General features: G+C 42.3%; 1 pseudogene; it reads left to right on the top strand.

Moving 5' to 3' along the window:
• The first annotated feature begins 5,227 nt into the window (after nucleotides 1-5,227).
• Nucleotides 5,228-6,174, top strand: LOC100680769 (annotated as a pseudogene).
• Nucleotides 6,175-11,861: the final 5,687 nt, after the last annotated feature.

Here is an 11,861-nt window from a genome sequence, read left to right as displayed (position 1 = left end):
CCAAAAAGGCAGTTGACTGCTCACTGTTTTTGATTGTGAGCCTTGATGATGACTACAAACAAGGAGAAGGATGCAGAATGGTGGGGAGAAGGGAGGGATAGGGCAAGATATATCAATAGAAAGGTTGGAGTGATTCTACTTGCTTTGGTGTCTGGAAACCCAACTTCCTAACATCATGGCCATGATGATTTCAGAGTAACTGATTATAAAGTTGGAGAGTGTGGAGGCCAGGGCAGTTGGTTAAGATAGAAAAAAGGATCTAAGGTAACAGTGTTCGGCGCATAGTAAGCACTTAAACAATACCATAATTATATATGAAAATGGAAAAAAATGATGAACTGAAAATACAGTAAAGCACCTCAATTTTTCAAATAGGCTTACCTGCTGTGGGGGGCATTTAGGTAAGATGGAAAGAAGAATTTCCTGAGAGTGGGGAGCAGGGAAATCATTGTTGAGGAAGGGAGTGGGATCTCTTCAGTAGGTCAACAAACAGGACAAATCACTATTTATAAAAGATAGTTTTAGTCTGATCCTGTCTGAAGGTAACGAGAGCAAATCACTGATTAATCAATATCTCTCCCGGTAGCAGGAGTTCACCATGAAATGAGTTTTTTCCCACTGTTTATGCCCCAATTTGAGAAGCCCTTAAGGTTTAACACTGAATCTCTCATGTATTTCAACTATTTCTATTGCAAGACATTATGAATTCCACAAGGGTGCCCCTCATTTGCCATGTGGATTTGAATGCTTTATTCACCCCTCCCTCAGCCCCACAGTACTTTTGTACAAAACTGAAATTTGTTTATTTATTTCTAGCTCCCCCCATACACTGTAAATTCACTGCAGGCAGAGAATGCTTCTACCAACTCTGTTGTATGAACTTTCCTAAGTGTTTAGTACAGTGCTGCACACACAATAAGTATTAAATAGATAGATATGATTGGTTGATTGTGTTAGTGTTTGACTGTCTGGGATCCTGAAATGGATGTTTTCAGGTTAAAAGAATTGCCTTCTTCATCAAGCTAAAGGGAATGTCTATGTAAAGTTGAAATTAGATATTATTTCTATTAGCTTGCTTTTCCAAATGAAATCAGAGTGATTCATTCATAGAATTTGCGTGCTGATTAAGCCTCTTGTCCCTGAGTTCTAGGAAGGCTTTATTTTTCTAGAAATTTATGTCTATGAATACATTCCCTACTAGAACAGGACTGTTTGCATGAGACACTAATTGAGGTCAGTGAGTGCCTGATCCCTCAGGCAGTAAGATAATGATTTGCTTGCGTGGTATTCTTTGAAAACTCTAGGAAAATATAAAATACTGAATGTGCTTGAAATTGGAAATAACCATCTATATTATTTCATTTCTTCATTGATACAGAAGATACAGTTTTGTTCTTGAATATGACCAGAATGATAGTGGATTTCTGATGAAAAGAAATTCCATTTTGTTGTTTAGAATTCAGGTAATTATATAATAATAATGTGGTATTTGTTAAGCACTTACTATGTGCCGAGCACTGTTCTAAGCGCTGGTGTAGACACAAGGGAATCAGGTTGTCCCACGTGGGGCTCACAGTCTTCATCCCCATTTTACAGATGAGGTAACTGAGGCACCGAGAAGTTAAATGACTTGCCCACAGTCACACGGCTGACAAATGGCCAAGCCATTTATTTTTATATTATATTACATTGTTGACTCCTACACGGAACAGGGACTAGTCTTGATGTGATTAACCTTTCTCTACTCTAGCACTTAGAAGAGTGCTTGATAATAGTAAGTGCAAATAAATACCATACTCATCAAATACCACAAATGTCACTGAATATTCTGTGTGATCGAGTTTCTCTATTTTTCCAGTGGGCATTCACTTGAGCCACAGAAAGCCCCACTGTCTATTCTATCTATTCTTATCTATTCTGGAATTCCTGCCATGATCAACCAGTTCTTTATATTTGACACCACAATATAAATAGGCTCATGATGTTTTTAAGTCATCAAACCTAACAGGAGTCCAGAGTAGGTTGGGAATCTGATATACAGCACCAAGGCAGCTTTAACAATTGGGTTAATAGGCATTTCCAGGGTCAGCTCACCAGGAGCTCTTTATGCCAATGAGGGAATACCCTTAAATCCAGGGTGCAGTAGTCCACAGATACCTCCCACAACTCTGCCAATACCATTTCCACCTCCTTCCACAGCTGCTGCTGTCCTTGTGTTCGCAGAGATGCAGGAACAATTAATCCTGGCAAAATGGGAAGAGGACAGGTACCACTCTATGGGATTCTCAGAATCTGATGGAGACTTAAACTGGGTCCAATATAGACATATCTGTACTTTTCAAGCCTGGATTGTTTTTTTTTTCTCCAGTCACCAAATACTATATTTTATGCATACACTTACCCTAGGTCTGATATACAGCACATCCACTAGTCAAATGATAAAGATAAAGGAGAAAATGAGACCAAAAATGAATGCCATCAAGTGAATGAAAAGAACCTAAGTTCTGTTTAAAAGTAGTGATTTCTTGATCTTACATTGAAAGTAAAAAAAAAAAATCACCATGTATGCCACAGAAATGTCAAGCATAAATGAAACCTCAGTGACAGAGTTCTTTCTGTTGGGATTTTCTAACTTTCCTGAGCTGCAGTTTTTATTGTTTGTGTCATTCTTCATCATTTATCTGATGATTCTGATGTGAAACCTCCTTATTATCCTGATCATCACAGTAGATTGCACACTTCACAGCCCCATGTACTTTTTCCTTCGAAGCTTGTCCTTTCTCGAAATTTGTTTTGATACAGTCACGGTCCCTAAAATCCAAACTTTTCAACCTGCCCATTTTCAGTTCCTTATACCTGCTTCTACTTTTCCAGTTTTATTTTTTTGCTATGTCGCAGTGTCCCCTGCATCCTTGTGTTTAAGGTGTCTGCTGTCTTTTCAATGTTGACTTGTCCTGGATCTTGTTCCTAAGTAAATACTACTCTCATTGTGCACTCCATTTTTAATTTAATACTCTTTTTCTCTTGTTTTATTCTATGTTCATAAGCAGAAGTGTATATCTGGAAGTTTGCATAAGTATGGAGGGACACTGGGTGTTTTGAAAGTGGAGGTGGGTTTCTCACTGAATATGTGGGGGTGTTCAGGTATAGATTTACCCTGGAGCTCAGAGAAGGGGATTTTCTTGTAGGACCAACGTCTAGGAGTTTTCCTGTATTGGAAACCAAATAATTAATTAGACAATGCAGGAGGGAGGATTAAAGGGGAGAGAGCTGTCCTTCCCCTCTCCATTCAAATAGAAACAATAAGGGGTAGTTTTCATATTCATATTTCCTGGGGAAAAGGAGAAATCTCATTCATGCAACCAGCGGAGTCTGTTTCCAGGTAAGGAGAAAAGTAGAGAAGTAGAAGTACAGAAGTAGAGAATAAAGGAATCAAGGAGAAACCTGCACCAAACTAATGAGGTCTTAGGGGGCTATGCAACCATATGAAATCACTAAATGCTTTCTTTGCAGCTTAATGAGCTTGTTACTCTTAACTCACCCCTAGGGCCCTGGTCCCAGTGTTCTCTGAAGACCCTGCATATAATCCTGTTGAACCATGACAGGGATCCTCTGAAAATGGGGCCAGATTTGTAGTGGGAAGGGAATTGGAGTGCTGAGAAAACGGGCACCTCTCCCACTACCAAGACACTGGCAGCAGGGGAGAGACTGAAGAGTGGAGCTTCCTCTGTCTCAGTTCTAATTGATTCCCGCGGGTGATCACCAACCACTTGGCCAGTTTAGAGTCACCACTGCTTACCCTCTCCCCATAGGTCTTGGGACAAAACTCCAGTAAGACCAGCACACATTTAGTGGTGAGAATCCCAGCATTCTGAGGTGGGTATTTGCATTAAGAGAGTCTTTATCATCTTAAACTGACAGTCGAGGGCAGAGAAGTTAAGAATGAGATGTCCCTTCAAAGAATGTATCAGGAATAAGAGATGGGTATGAAATGCTTGCCAAATGATAGACTTAAGTGAGACAGAATGAAGAATATTCTGACAGTGGGGGTCTTAATATTTTGAAATGTATTGATAAGGGTGATGGCGGGATCGCCTCTTTACAGGCAAGACAAATCCTCTTCTGTTTGGAAAGGCTTATTTTTGATTTTTGTCTCAAATTGAAGGGATCTTCTAGGTAACAAAATAAATCCCTTTTAGCAATAGGATCCTCCTACTGCCTGAGCTATGTAGTGGAGGTGGGCCATTAACAAGATGGTTAAAAGTTTTCAGACATGCATTTTGTTTCTCTTGTCCTGTCACTCTGACGTTTCTCTGTTGTCCCTAAATATGCAGAATTGAAAATGCAAAAAAACCCCAAAACCCTGGAAAATGCTATTTCCTCCCTCTCAGTTCAAAATTATGTAGTAATAATAATGATGGCATTCTTTACAGCGCTTACTATGTGTCAAGCATTGTTCTAAGCTCTGAGTACTCTTCTAGTATGTTCATGAGTGCTATTTCATTATTTGAGAATTGGGCTGGTGCCTTGGTGTGGTTTTTACTTACTGAATGAGTTTAGTTTTACTTAAGGGCATTTCTCTGTCTCTTGTGGAGTTTCGTCCAGACCCATAAGAAAGCTTTTACTAGTTATTACAACTAGTATTACAACTATTATTTCTTTAGGTAATACAATCAGATTGTCCTACCAAAAGCAGCAGAAGTGAATATTATGGGGATTTTAAGATTGTGGAATAATATTGGTAAACTGAGGCTGTTGATTGGAGGCACTGTGGCAACCTATATTGCTAGCTCCTTCAAGGAGTTGCTTCAGTTAATTCTCCTTGGCTAGGGAGGAGAATCTGGCTCTTCTAATTTGGTTATTAAAATACAGAAGTTGAAGCTGGGATCAGGTAAGATTCTGTATGTACTTGTTTTTTCCTTTGAGGTGTTGTATTGGTTTCCTTATTTTGAAGCCAGGCTTGCAACCCAGTCATTCTCTCTATCTTGGGGAAATTATATTGGCAATTCTCACTGCTTAGAAGCCAATCCACAGTGTTGGATCTTTCTATCGACTGACCCAACAGGTAATACGCACCAATCAAATGTAAGTGGGACACCACTCGTCTTGGCATTTCAGAAGCCGTGAGGAGAAACCAAACTCGATGTAAAAAAGGTGATTCACTGAAAGTATTTGGAAAGAAGACACCAATTTCCTCTTCATGCTCTACCCAAAGCCCGCTGCAGAAATGGGAAGAGGAAATCACTCCTCGGTGACTGAGTTTCTTCTCTTAGGATTTTCTAAACTTCCTGAACTGCATTTTCTATTATTTATGTTATTCTTTATAATTTACCTGATAATCCTAATGGGAAAATGTCCTTATTATTCTGGTCACCACAGTGGATCACATTCTCCAAACACCAATGTATTTTTTTCTCAGGAATCTCTCCTTTCTAGAAATTTGCTTTAATTCCGTCACGGTCCCTAACAGTAACTTGTCATTCTCTCGACTGAGGATAAGAGTATTTCCTTTGCTGGGTGCTTTGCCCAGATGTTCTTCTTTCTTGTCTTTGGGGCTGGGGAATGTTTTCTGTTGGTTGCAATGTCTTATGACCGCTATCTAGCTATCTGTAACCCACTGTGCTACCCAATACTTATGAACCGACATATGTTTATCTCCCTGGCCGGTGGCTTCCTGGTGCTTGGGACTAATGGTAGCAATAATACAAACCGTATGGATATTTAATTTTCCCTTCTGCGGACCTAATGGTATCGATCATTTCTTCTGTGACACCCCTCCGGTGTTAGAGCTGGTGTGCGCAGATACTTACCTGTTTGAGCTCTATGCGCTGACGGGTACCATTTTTGGTCGTTATGGTCCCATTCCTTCTCATTCTGCTCTCCTATGTCCACATCATTTCCACCATCCTGAAGATGTCTTCTGCTGAAGGAAGGAAGAAAGCCTTTTCTACTTGTTCCTCCCATCTCACTGTGGTCACTCTGTTCTACGGTGCCATTATTCTAACCTATCTGCGGCCCAAAACTGGCTATTCAGCGGAAAGCAAGAAACTGTTGACACTCTCATATATTCTCCTGACTCCCCTGTTGAACCCTCTGATCTACAGCCTGCGGAACAGTGAGGTGAAAGAGGCCTTGAGGAGAACACTGTGCCAGAAAACATATCTTAGAGACTAAATGTTGAATCTTCTTCGTCAATGGAAATTCTGAGGTTAGCAACTTCATTTTGATTGAACCCTGAGAATATACATGGCATCAAGATTCCTAAATCAAACTCCCTTTCATAAGCAATGAAGTAACTCTTTTTGTCTTCCCTTAAGTGTATTTATTTGCTAATAGAATTGAAAATCATCTTTCAAATAATAGCTCACTGTATCCATGATCGTACAGCCACTGGTGATTAAGCTTTTATGAGAAATGTGGTAATTTTCAAATATCACTTAACAATAATACAGTAATAATTATAATTAATATGGTGTTTGTTAAGCGCTTACTGTGTGCCAAAAACTATTCTATGCATTGGGATTCATTCATTCATTCAATAGTATTTACTGAGCACTTACTATGTGCAGAGCACTGTACTAAGTGCTTGGAATGTACAAATTGGCAACAGATAGAGACAGTCCCTCCCCATTGATGGGCTTACAGTCTAATCGGGGGAGACTGACAGACAAAAACAATAGCAATAAATAGATTCAAGGGGATGTACATATCATTAAAGCAATAGCAATAATAGAATCAAGGGGCTGTACATCTCATTAACAAAATAAATAGGGTAATAAGAAATATATACAAATGAGAGGATGAGCACAGTGCTGAGGGGAGGGGAAGGGAGAGGGGCGGAACAGAGGGATGGGGGGGAAGAGGGCTTAGCTGAGGGGTGGTGAAGGGGGGCATAAAGGGGGAGCAGAGGAAACAGAGGGAAAAGGGGACGCTCAGTCTGGGAAGGCCTCTTGGAGTAGGTGAACTCTAATTAAGGCTTTGAAGAGGAGAAGAGAATGAGTTTTGCGGAAGTGAGTGGGGAGGGCATTCCAGGACAGTGGGAGGACGTGGTCCAGGGGTCAACGGCGGGATAGGCGAGAACAGGGGACAGTTGAGGAGGTGGGGCGGCAGAGGAGCAGAGTGTGCAGGGTGGGCAGTAGAAAAGAGAGAAGGGAGGAGAGGTAGGAGGGGGCAAGGTGATGGAGAGCCTTGTAGCCTAGAGTGAGAAGTTTCTGTTTAGCAAATAAATACACTTAAGGGAAGACAAAAAGAAACAAGGTAATCAGGTCGGACGTAAAATGGCCAAACGTGAAAATGTTATCAAGGGGCTAATAAAAATGATTTTTAATTGCTCCATTGTAATAATTATGACAGAAAAAAACCATCAGCATTAATGGTATTTATTGAGCACTTACTATGTGCAGAGCACTGAACAGAGGAGGATTCCACAGAATGTCTTGAATGGTTCTTGGGATGGTAAAAGTTAATTCAAGGGAGCATATGGAATTACCTTTGCAACATCTCAACATCTTATTATTGAAAACTTTTAAGGATAATTCCTGTTCTGAATTTTGAAAATGCTTAGGGACAATTCCTTTTCTGAATGATTACGTCCAATTTCATTCAGTTTTCTGAGTTTGTGATGGAAGCAGACTAAACCATCGATTCTTTGTAGCGTCCTGGGCCATGTCCAGTAGACTTCTTGGTCAGTGGGCTTGGGCAGGGCTATTTAGGCTTTGGTTTTGTGGGCTTGGGGATTGAGATTGGGCCAGGAGAGCCACCAGGCCATTGCATCTCTGGAAATAACCTTTCCCCTTTGGGAATATGGAATCACAGTGGATTCTCAAGGGATCTTGAGCTGAGTGATGATAATAAAGGTCCAAACCCTCAGGGACCCATTTTCCCATTTCAAGGTCCAGGGGCCTCTAACTCTACCCTGAATCCCCTAAGGGCAGAACAGAACACTTTATTCTTCCTCTGAGACCTAAATGGTTTCCAAACATCCCTTTATCTTCCTTTCTTGACCAAGGTTTGGGTACTCAAATGCAAACAAGGCCAGGAAAAGATCCCCCTGAAGTAAAGGACACTAAATCCTCTGCTCTTCCAGGTGGACACACAAACGACTACATCCAGCAGAACAAAAGGGACAAGTGTTGGGGAAATTGCTTCCCTGTAGTTTCCTACCCATTTGCAATAGAGAAGCTATCATCCCCATTGGGGGTCTAACTGGAAGGAGAGTCTCCTTGTACCCTAGGATTCAAAGAAAGTACAATCTTCCGGAGATCGGAGTGGTGGAAAAGTGGAGTGACTGTTCCAGAACTCTTACTAAGGGGAAGGCAGAATGGGCAGGCAGTTCATAGATGGCACCAGCTCCCTGCAACCATTCATTCATTCATTCATTCAATAGTATTTATTGAGCGCTTACTATGTGCAGAGCACTGTACTAAGCGCTTGGGATGAACAAGTCGGCAACAGATAGAGACAGTCCCTGCCGTTTGACGGGCTTACAGTCTAATCGGGGGAGACGGACAGACAAGAACAATGGCACTAAACAGCGTCAAGGGGAAGAACATCTCGTAAAAACAATGGCAACTAAATAGAATCAAGGCGATGTACAATTCATTAACAAAATAAATAGGGTAATGAAAATATATACAGTTGAGCGGACGGGTACAGTGCTGTGGGGATGGGAAGGGAGAGGTGGAGGAGCAGAGGGAAAAGGGGAAAATGAGGCTTTAGCTGTGGAGAGGTAAAGGGGGGATGGCAGAGGGAGTAGAGGGGGAAGAGGAGCTCAGTCTGGGAAGGCCTCTTGGAGGAGGTGATTTTTAAGTAAGGTTTTGAAGAGGGAAAGAGAATCAGTTTGGCGGAGGTGAGGAGGGAGGGCGTTCCAGGACCGCGGGAGGACGTGACCTAGGGGTCGACGGCGGGATAGGCGAGACCGAGGGACGGCGAGGAGGTGGGCGGCAGAGGAGCGGAGCGTGCGGGGTGGGCGGTAGAAAGAGAGAAGGGAGGAGAGGTAGGAAGGGGCAAGGTGATGGAGAGCCTTGAAGCCTAGAGTGAGGAGTTTTCGTTTGGAGCGGAGGTCGATAGGCAACCACTGGAGTTGTTTAAGAAGGGGAGTGACATGCCCAGATCGTTTCTGCAGGAAGATGAGCCGGGCAGCGGAGTGAAGAATAGACGGAGCGGGGCGAGAGAGGAGGAAGGGAGGTCAGAGAGAAGGCTGACACAGTAGTCTAGCCGGGATATAACGAGAGCCCGTAATAGTAAGGTAGCCGTTTGGGTGGAGAGGAAAGGGCGGATCTTGGCGATATTGTAGAGGTGAAACCACCAACTCTGGGTTCAACTTTTGTGCATGTTTGGTCCTCATGGTGAGCTCATGAGTTGATTTGAGGGAGTTAATTTCATCTGTTTCTCAGGGGGGCTCCTGCCTTAATTTGCTGCCTTTTCTTATGTGACAGAAGGATTATCTTAAAAATGCAAACTTCCTTACCAGAGGTGGCTCAGCATCACCCCTTATGTTCCTCAACAGATTCAACAATTTTCTCATGAGCCCATGACCCATGATACCACTTTTCCCCCACTTCTAGTTGTGAAGAGTAGAATTAATCATGCCTAGTTTGGGAGAGATCACCTTGCGTGTCTTTACGTATTTAAGGTTTCTTGTCTATCCAAAGTTTCTGCTGGGGTTGATTAAGACAGGGAAAAAGCAATCAGGAGACCCCAATAAAAAGAATGCCTCAGCAGTGCAGGGTAAAAGGGGAGGAGAAGGAGGTGTTTTTACCTCATATCCCTTTAGAAATGAGTTGGTTGTAGTTAGAAGACATCTCCAAATGTCTAGGCAACATGGTGGAGGTTGAGCTATGAAGGATGAGAACAACAGAGCCAATGATCGCAAAAGATTGTCTCTTTAAATAGAGAAGTAGGATCTTGGAAAGGAAACAGTGGGGTATGAAAGACAAAGGATGATGCCTGATCTTCCCCTTGACTAGACAAGCCAGAAGGTGGCTCCTACCTCACCCAGCTACTCTCCTACTACATTCTAGCCTGCACGCTTCACTCCTCTAATGCCAACCCACTCAGTGTGCCTGGATCTTGTCTATCTCACCCCTGACCTCTTGCCCAGATCCTGCCTCTGCTCTGGAATACCCTCCCTTTTCATAACCGAGAGACAATTACTCTCTCTCCCTTCAAAGCCTTATTGAAGGCACATCTCCTCCAAGAGACCTTCCCTGACTAATCCCTCATTTCCTCTTTTCCCACTCCCTTCTGTGTCACCCTGACTTACTCCCTTTATTCACCATCCCCCCCACCCCTCTGGCCCAGAGGACCTATGTATTTGTTATTTGTCAAGTGCTTACTATGTGCCAGGTACTGTACTAAGTGCTGGAGTGGATACAAGCAAATTGAGTTGGACAGAGTCCCTGTCCCACCTGAGACTCATAGTCTTAATCCTCATTTCAAATATGAGGTAAATGAGGCACAGAGAAGTGATTCACTCAAGGCCACACAGCAGACAATTGGCAGAGCTGGGATTAGAATGCAAGACCTTCTGACTCCCAGGCCTATGCTTTATCTACTATGCCATGCTGCTTCCTTTATGTACATAACTGTAATTTATGTATTTGTATTAATATCTGTCTCCCCTCTAGACTGTGAGTTCATTGTGAGCAGAGAATGTGCCCTTTATATTGTTGTGTTGTACTCTCCCAAGCATTAAGTACAATGCCCTGCACGTAGTAAGTGCTCAATAAATACACTTGATTGATTAACTAATTTAGAATGGTCTGGGGAAAATAAGCCTTAAGTAGAACACAGTTATGATCTTGGAGAGCTCTATTATTTCTCTTGTGAACCCTAGGGCTATTTAACTGAGGGATTCCAGGAGAGAAAGTCCCAAGCAACTGCTAAAGAATAATTTGATCCTTCTTGGACATTGCCTGGATCCCGTGATACTGGATGGAGGACATGATGTCCATCCCTTGTTATTGCCAACAATTTGTTCTCCATCCTCATCTCTATCCTGTAAGTGCCTGGTGGGCAGAGAACATGTCTACCAACTCTGTTGCGTTGTACTCTCCCAACCACTTAGTGCAGTGTTCTCCACACAGTGAACACTAGGTTAATACCATTGCTTTATGGCAAATTCCTAAATAAGCCTAGCCTCTCTTACTGGACAGCTAGGAAAATTCCTGAGTTTATCTGGGAGTCCCCCTACTCATGTAAAACTGAGCCAGAGATAACCTGGAAGATGTTTTCATGCTAATTTTCTTTGCTACTCAAAATTGAGGACAGTCAGTCAAAGATTCACCTTTATTTCTATAATTCATAGCTGGTTTTTAGTGGCACGGCAAAGAGTGCATTAACATCAATATAAAACAATATGTTATTACACCATTAACATAAATTTTATAGAGTAAATCAAATCAATTACAGCTAGGGCCAAGTGGGGGGGAAGACAATGTATCAAGTAAGCTGATTTTCTACCAGAAGCATAATGGGGAGTGGTTGAGTGGTTTGATGCAATTGGCCTTTTTGAATTAATCAGGGAAAGCTTCCTGGCAGAGATGGGATTCTAGGAGGACTTGAAAGAAAGGTAGAGCTGTGGTCTGGCAGATTTGGAGGGAAAGTGAGTTCAAGACTGGAAAGCAGCATGAACTGGGGTCTTATGTGGGAGTTGAGAGAGATGAATATATGAATAGTCAGCTGATAACCTTGGTTGGAATGAAGAGTGAGAGTTGGGAAGAGCAAGCGAAGATAACCTTCTTTTACAGAGTAGCTGGTTGAGAACATTTCAGCCAGTAGCATTTATTGACTGTGCAGAGCAGTGTTGAGCAGTCAGGAGAGTAGAATAGAATTTGTAGACCTCATCCCTGACTTCAAGG

The sequence above is a fragment of the Ornithorhynchus anatinus genome, chromosome 3, assembly GCF_004115215.2.
Source record: "Ornithorhynchus anatinus isolate Pmale09 chromosome 3, mOrnAna1.pri.v4, whole genome shotgun sequence".
NCBI lineage: Eukaryota > Metazoa > Chordata > Mammalia > Monotremata > Ornithorhynchidae > Ornithorhynchus > Ornithorhynchus anatinus.
The sequence above is the reverse complement of the archived record's forward strand: the minus strand, read 5'-3'. Positions and strand labels throughout refer to the sequence as shown.